We start from the raw sequence: 8,254 nt of genomic DNA on the forward strand, positions 1-8,254 counted from the left end.
TGCAGAAGTTCACTAATTGTGGATTTAAATCCTTTAAGTATAGTGAATGTTTTGGAGGATAAACTCCTCAGTTTATCGTCAGTAAACTATTTACCTGCCCTGCTTATTTGGTGAATTTACTCTATCCCCACATAACCCAAAGGATTTAAAAGATAACAGAAGACATTAGGAAACCTTAAGTAATACAGGGATATTTTATTTTTACTTCAATTTTTATTGTACCTGAGTTTTTGAATGTACTTCACACCCACCCTCTCTACTAGTAAACTTCCAACCGTCCTCCACTCAGAACCAAGGCCGCGTATGGAGTCAAAGTTGCCTTAAGGTCAACAGTACTGAGTTAGTGAGTATAGTACGTTCCAGAAATATGTTCGCGTTTTCCAGTGACGAAAGAGCTTTCTCGCACAGGTACTGTCGTCCGTTTGCCTACGTCGTTTATCGGTTTCCCCCACCCGCTTCTGCTCGCCCCTCTGTAAAGGCTAGTAGGTGGCCGTCTTAGCCATTTGATACAATGAAACTACTGTTCTCCAACCAGGAGATCAACCGTGAAAGGAATGTGCTTACTATTGCGTCATCTATTGGAGCGAAATAGATAGATAACATTATAGTTATAACGTCAATTTAAAAACCATGCGCTCTCCAGCATTTGTATGGAAAGATTAAAAGACCAGGAGATTAACAGTGATCTAATTTTGTAACTAGGGTAGTATAAACATGTGTGTGTCAATGTTATTGTTTGTGCTGTGAGAGCTAGCCAATAGAGATACGAGTACCCACGTACATCTTATGACATCAACATTCATTCACAGCATCACCCCCTGCGTTTCATTCCGGAAAGACTTTCTCGTGGTTGGAGCGCAGTAGACTCCTCTGAAAATTATTGTCATTATTTATTTAATGGATTATTTACTTAATTTAAATTAGATTAGTGTGATTTTTCATGCTGTAATGTGTGATCATTAACAGAAACGAAGAATATGTGATACTATATGAACAAAAATTAGACGAAAATGAAATAATTGTATGTTTTATTTGACTATTATACTCTTACTACGTCATACTACTTTTGACCAATAAAACGGTACGAAAGGACGCATTTCAACCAATCATGGCTGCTTATCGCACCATTTTATCGCGTCCCTAGCATTTGTTTAATTTTATCGCGTCCCATCATTTGTTTCTTTGTTTGCCAACATTTGAAACTGCGCTGGTCTGGACGTAATATATATATATATATATATATATATATATATATATATATATAATTACAAACCACTCCAGTCGATGTACAGCAGTTTCAAATATGACTCGCATTGGCATTCAAGAACAAGAATTAATAAAAATCACTGATCATACCTATGCATCTTCTGAAATCCGATTTACAAATAAATGAAGAGCACCATTCGGAAATCCTGAATAAGTTGAATACACCATGTAGGCCTAAATCAACGAGTTCCACTTCTATTACGCACACGTCCAATATAACATCAATTGAACCACCAACCACATTCAAATTTGAAAATTGTACACTCTATAATTATTCCTTTTAAAATTATTCATTCGGAAATTCTGAATAAGTTGAATACACCATGTACGCCTAAATCAACGAGTTCCACTTCTATTACGCACATGTCCAATGTAACATCAATTGAACCACCAACCACATTCAAATTTGAAAATTGTACATTCAATAATTATTCCTTTTAAAATTATTCAAGTTTATTTTTTATATCATCGTCGTTAATTAAAACTTTTCTAACACTTGTGTATATTAGTTAGGTTATGTTATAGCTTCTGCTATGATATTATGGGTAGTCACGTATCAGATAGTGTTTAATATTAAGATTTATTGAAAATCATCTGTCAAGTGACGTTGATTACTGGGATTCGGATAATTGAAGTGGAATGTTGCATTTTAATAAAAATAAAACTGATCCAACAAAGTCTTCTTGACTAGTAACATTGCCATCGTGTATAATAGATCGAGAACTTCTCGACGAGTAGGCATTGCTCACTACTGCCATCTAGCATGCATCTAGCGTAATATTTGTAATGTTGAGATGGTACAATAATACATTTGAAGACAGTTGTATTTTCGTAAGTGAATTAATATTTTATTGTATTGGAGTACTTCGTTACTTCTAATCTTTATATACTTTCTTCTAATCGTGTAATAGACAATTAAATCCCACTCGAGTTTTGATTTTCTCTAGATAAATCAAAACGTCTAGTGAGATTACTGTTGACAATATTTGCTCATATAAATGCAGAGGTTCACTAATTGTGGATTTAAATCATTTAAGTATAGTGAGGATAGTGTTTTGGAGGATAAACGTCTCAGTTTACCGTCAGTAAACTTAATTGTTTACCTAATTGGTGAATTTAATCTATCCCTTCATAATCCAAAGGATTTGAAAGACAACAAAAGACATTAGGAAACCTTAAGTAATACCAGATTGAAACCACTTGAAAAATCGTAAATGGGTACATAATAATTACAGAGTGAACCATAGGTGATATAATTAATTTAAGGGGGTTATTCTTTGAGACATTTCAAACAAAAAAAGTTTAATACGATTTTGATCGTTTTTGCTTCCTTCTCGAGATAAAAATTGTTTCATTTTAAATATTTCATAGCGTGTTTTGGGAAAGTTATTTATTTAATTCTCAATATGCTCAGTGAATTTATGATAAGTGATTGAAAGAATTGTTCTTTCAATGTACAGTTGTGGCAAAAAAAAAACCGGACTGACCCTTGTAGCTGATTTCGGAGCCTTGTTCACTCCAGAGCACGATAGACTGGTAACTAAGACTTTCGTGGTTCGAATCCTGCCTGGGAAGGAAACCTTTTTTTGTTCCTTATTGAAATTTATTCCCAATACTTTTCGATTGCTAGTAAAATTCATGTTCTGGGAATAATAAGTTAATTAAGTAGTGAAATATCTCTGCAATCGAAAAGTATTGGAAATAAATTTGGATAAGGAACAAAAAAAAGTTTCCTTCCCAAGCAGGATTCGAACCACGAAAGTCTTAGTTACCAGTCTATCGTGCTCTGGAGTGAACAAGGCTCTGAAATCAGCTACAAGGGTCGGTCCGGTTTTTTTGCCATTACTGTACAGAAATTTGATTCGAACAAATGTAACATTTTAAAATTCCTTTGCAGAACGAAAAGTTACATTGTTTGTATAAAATGTCTGCACATTCGAAGGACAAAACTAAAATTGTTTTAATAATTTATTATCGTAATACACTGCTCTCTTAAACTGACTGAGCATATTTGGAGTTCAATCAACGGCTTTCTCAAAACACTCTATGAAATTTGTCATATAAAAAATTACCTGAAAAGGAAGCAAAAACAAGCAAAATCGTATGAAACTTTTTGTTTGAAATTTCTCAAAGAATTACGACCTGTATACATACGGTTCTCCCTGTATACATACTCCGTACGTCAACAGCCGACGTTTTGGGAATGCTATGAATGATAACGGAACTGAGAGATGTTGAGGGAATGATGTGGATGTCTAATAGGCTGTGAGGAAACGGGAGAACCCCGAGAAAACGACAACTACGACCTTGTCCGCCACAAGTGTCACTATGGATTTTTCAATGAAAAATCTCAGACCTGGGTGGGACTTGAACCCGGACCGCCTGCGTAAATCAGCTATTACAGAGGAAAGTCTTTCAGATTAGCTTTCTTTTTAAGTTTTAATGCGTGTACAGAATATCAGAAAGACTATCGGTCTAATGTTATGGAATATCTCCTGTAAGATGCTAGGAGTTCACATCTGAATACTCAATCTCCATTTTCTCGCAAGCATTAAGTGCCCAATGTTCAGCACAATCGCAACAATGCGATATCTGAAGTGACTTCTTCCTTTCTTCTTTCCTTCCTTCCTTTCTTTCTTCCATCCTTTCTTTCTTCCTTTTTTCCTTTCTTTCTTCTTTTCGTTTCTTCCTTCCTTTCTTTCTGCCTTCCTTTCTTCGTTTCTTCCTTTCTTCGTTTCATCCTTTCTTTCCTTTCTTCCTTTCTTCCTTCCTTTCTTTCTTCGTCTCTTCCTTCCTTTCTTTCTTCGTTTCTTCCTTTCTTTCTTCCGTTCTTCCTTTCTTTCTTCCTTTCTTTCATCCTTCCTTTCTTTCTTCCTTCCTTTCTTCGTTTCTTTCTTCGTTTCTTTCTTTCTTCGTTCCTTACTTTCTTCCTTTCTTCTTTTTTCCTTTCTTCCTACCTTTTTTCCTTCCTTCCTTTCTTTCTTTCTTTCTTTCTTCGTCTCTTCCTTTCTTTCTTTCTTTCTTCCTACCTTTCTTTCTTCCATCCTTCCTTTCTTTTTTCCTTTTTTCCTCTCTCTTTTTCTTCCTTTTTCCTTTCTCTCTTTCTTCCTTTTTTCCTTTCTTCCTTTCTCTCTTTATTCGTGTCTTCCTTCCTTTCTTTCTTCCAGCCTTCCTTTCTTTCTTTCTTTCTTCCTTTTTTCCTTTCTCTTTTCTTCCTTTTTCCTTTCTCTCTTTCTTCCTTTTTTCCTTTCTCTCTTTATTCGTGTCTTCCTTCCTTTTTTTCTTCCATTCTTCGTTTCTTCCTACCTTCCTTTCTTCCATCCTTTCTTTCTTTCTTTCTTCCTTTCTTTCCTTCTTTCTGCCTTCCTTTCTTCGTTTCTTCCTTTCTTCGTTTCATCCTTTCTTTCCTTTCTTCCTTCCTCTCTTTCTTCGTCTCTTCCTTCCTTTCTTTCTTCGTTTCTTCCTTTCTTTCTTCCGTTCTTCCTTTCTTTCTTCCTTTCTTTCATCCTTCCTTTCTTTCTTCCTTCCTTTCTTCGTTTCTTTCTTCGTTTCTTTCTTTCTTCGTTCCTTACTTTCTTCCTTTCTTCTTTTTTCCTTTCTTCCTTCCTTTCTTCCTTTCTTTCTTTCTTCCTACCTTTCTTTCTTCCATCCTTCCTTTCTTTCTTCCTTTTTTCCTCTCTCTTTTTCTTCCTTTTTCCTTTCTCTCTTTCTTCCTTTTTTCCTTTCTTTCTTTCTCTCTTTATTCGTGTCTTCCTTCCTTTCTTTCTTCCATCCTTCCTTTCTTTCTTTCTTCCTTTTTTCCTTTCTCTTTTCTTCCTTTTTCCTTTCTCTCTTTCTTCCTTTTTTCCTTTCTCTCTTTATTCGTGTCTTCCTTCCTTTTTTTCTTCCATTCTTCGTTTCTTCCTACCTTCCTTTCTTCCATCCTTTCTTTCTTTCTTTCTTCCTTTCTTCGTTTCTTCCTCCCTTCCTTTCTTTCTTTCTTCCTTTCTTCGTTTCTTTCTTTTTTCCTTTCTTTCTTTTTTTCCTTTCTTACGACTGCGTCCGATCGCGATTATCTCTTAGCATTATCAGGTTCAAATACAGCTGTAGAGAAAGTGCGTTGAATTTTTCAATGTAATGTTGAAAGAGTCCAAAATTCTTCAACAAATATACAGTTCGTGTAAATATAAAATTCACTGTGAATCTACTTCAGCATAACATTCAACAAAATATCTGTATCTTAAAAAAAAAATGCGTAAAAATTACTATGCTGGTGATGAAAATAAAATACAAGTAGTTTAGTAGTAGGCCTAGGTACTTCAGTTTAATACTTTAATAATTAAAATTTAATAATTGAATAATGTTGAGATTTTTTTTTACTTTTTTGTGCGTCCCGCTTTTTTTTTTTTTTTTTTACAAAACGTGAGGTATTTATGAAATATCCCGATTCTCAAATAAAATAAAATGGGAACCCTACTCTATAGGCTATTCTCTTAAACGTCTTCCTTTATTCCTTAGTTTCTTTCCTTTTGTCTTAGTTACCCCTTCTTTCTCTCTCCCTCATCATTTAAATAATACGTTCAATCCTCTCTCCCACCCTCTCAGATTTTCTTCCACTTGTCTATGTGCTTATGCCTAAAACTCCATCTGCTGACAACATCGGCAGTATCATTAGTTGCTGAGCGACAGTTATGACTTTCTACAAATTGCGGCAAAGGGGAAATATTATTGGCCATGACTGGTAATGAACCAACAACCTTCCACTCTGCAGCAAATGACAGCTTTGCTTACATGATGAAGCCAATTAAATACAGAAGTGACGATTCACAAAGGCGTCCAAGTGAAGGTTATGACAGTTGAAGTTGTGTTAACGGTTCACGTAAGGAATGCATCATCCCTTCTCCTGCTCTACCCCCACTTCTGTGCCCCATGCACATCCCCTCCAAAGAATGGGAAGAAAAAGAACTCCTTCCATCTCTGCCACACATATGTAATCTTACATACGAGATCAGACTGAGAGGAAGAGAGCGAAAGAAAAAAGGAACAGAGTGCGAGTGCCAAATCTCGTATTGCTATTCGCTGCTCACAGGCACGTCTTCTCCCCGCCCCGGCTGTGTCTGCAACCCGCACAGCTCAGCCTCCATCCTAGCGCCCACCGTCGTCGTCTTAGTCTCAGGGCCACTGCATGCGCACTTGGGTACAAGACCGATCACAATCGATAAAAAAGATGGCGTCACATCACATGACCCAACACACACACATGTACATAAAAGAAATATTCTCAAAATGAAATTTTGGTTCTTTATAAAGGAATTCCAAACATTCCTCTCTCATACGCTCAGTCCAGAAGCGTCCACAGCGCCGTAAGCTTGTAAGACAGATGTAAAAGTCGAACAAAAATTCGTCCCTTCAAAAGAAAGTTCTAGAATATATGCTATATCTCATCTCTAGTCCATCAAATATTCATATGTATGAGGTCTCGCCCACCTCATTGAATATTACACGACTAATATGAACTAGCCTATTGTACAGGGACATCATTTTATTTTTACTAACATTTTTAATATTAACCTGGCTATACCTTTGGATTAATGACTGAGACCCGGAAACACCGTTTGCTACCTCCTTCCACAACTGGAGTTCGATGATACTGACGTAAAATATAAACAAATCACTTTACTAGGTATTTACTAGGTACAGGAGGGAAGAAAAGTAGTTTATCCATTTACGTAAAGTAGGAAATATCGCGATTTTGAGTGTGATAATTTTCATTAGGTTTTGTTTAATCAAAATACAGTACAGTATTAACAATAAGTGTTTTTACACACGAACTGAGTTATCCATGCAAACTTATTCATTATGCAGTGTATATAATACTGTCTACAGCACATTAGCGTACAATATAAAGAACGAAGTTAAAATGAAAAATAATCATAATATGGATATTTAAACACATTTTTGAAAATGGTGACCGTTCATTTCGATACAGGCTTCAGTTCTTTTGTGCGTATTACCGCACTATAGACTATTGCATCTAATTCCAATTACCAGTTTCGTCCTTCATACTTAGTAACTCATGTTGAAATAATTCTGTACCTACTCTATAAAGAGTACCTTACGTACTGTAAATTCAGTCTTCACTTCTGTCCGACCCGCACAGATAAAATTACTCAGACATGCTATCTACTGTCCGTCCAAGTGGTTATGTCGCAGGATCGTAGAAAGGGGAGGAATCACGTGATAGTTAATTACTTAACGAGGCTCTTTTATTTCAGTTATTTTAAAAGTTGCATAACATTACGTAGATGTCCAATTAATTCCTAACAGAAATTCATGTTTTCAGAAAAGAGCTAAGAAAGCCCAGCCACTGGTTTTTACAGTGGAGCGAGCAGAAGCAGGTGGGGGAAATCGGGATGCGACATAGGCAAACGGACGACAGTACCTGTGCGAAAATATGATTCAATATTGGAAGTTTTCGTCACTGGAGAACGCGAAGATTTTTCTGAAACGTACTATAATCACTAACTCACTACTGCGGCCTTGGTTCTGTGTTGACAGTTGGAACTTCGTTAGTAGAAGGGGTGGGAGTGAAGTACATTCAAAAACTGAGGTACAATAAAAGTTGAAGTAAAAATAAAATGATGTCCCTGTATTATTACTATTAAATACGAGAAAAATTCGTACCGGCACCGGGAATCGAACCCAGGACCTCTCAGCTCTGCGCGCTGAGCGCTCTTACCAACTGAGCCATGCCGGGACACGATCCACGGCGCCGGCCGAACCCCTCTCGTAATGCTATAGTAATAATACAATAGACTAGTTCATATTAGTCGTGTAATATTTAATGAGGTGGGCGAGACCTCACACATATGAATATTTGATGTATTAACCTCTTCCCTTACTATATATTTCACTAGTTTTGTGAAAAAAAGTATCATATTTTTTATTTTCGTAAAGAGGTCATTTAATAGTGCAGAATCACTGTACATCACTAATTTTCTTACATACT

General features: G+C 36.2%; 1 non-coding gene across 1 annotated transcript; it reads right to left on the reverse strand.

Annotated features, from left to right (window-relative positions):
* Positions 1-7,926: 7,926 nt before the first annotated feature.
* TRNAC-GCA (transfer RNA cysteine (anticodon GCA)) lies at positions 7,927-8,002 on the reverse strand. Its single transcript has one exon. It is a non-coding gene; the product is annotated as a tRNA-Cys (tRNA).
* Between the last annotated feature and the right edge of the window lie 252 nt (positions 8,003-8,254).

The sequence above is a fragment of the Periplaneta americana genome, chromosome 14 (genome assembly GCF_040183065.1).
Source record: "Periplaneta americana isolate PAMFEO1 chromosome 14, P.americana_PAMFEO1_priV1, whole genome shotgun sequence".
Taxonomy (NCBI): Eukaryota; Metazoa; Arthropoda; class Insecta; order Blattodea; family Blattidae; genus Periplaneta; species Periplaneta americana.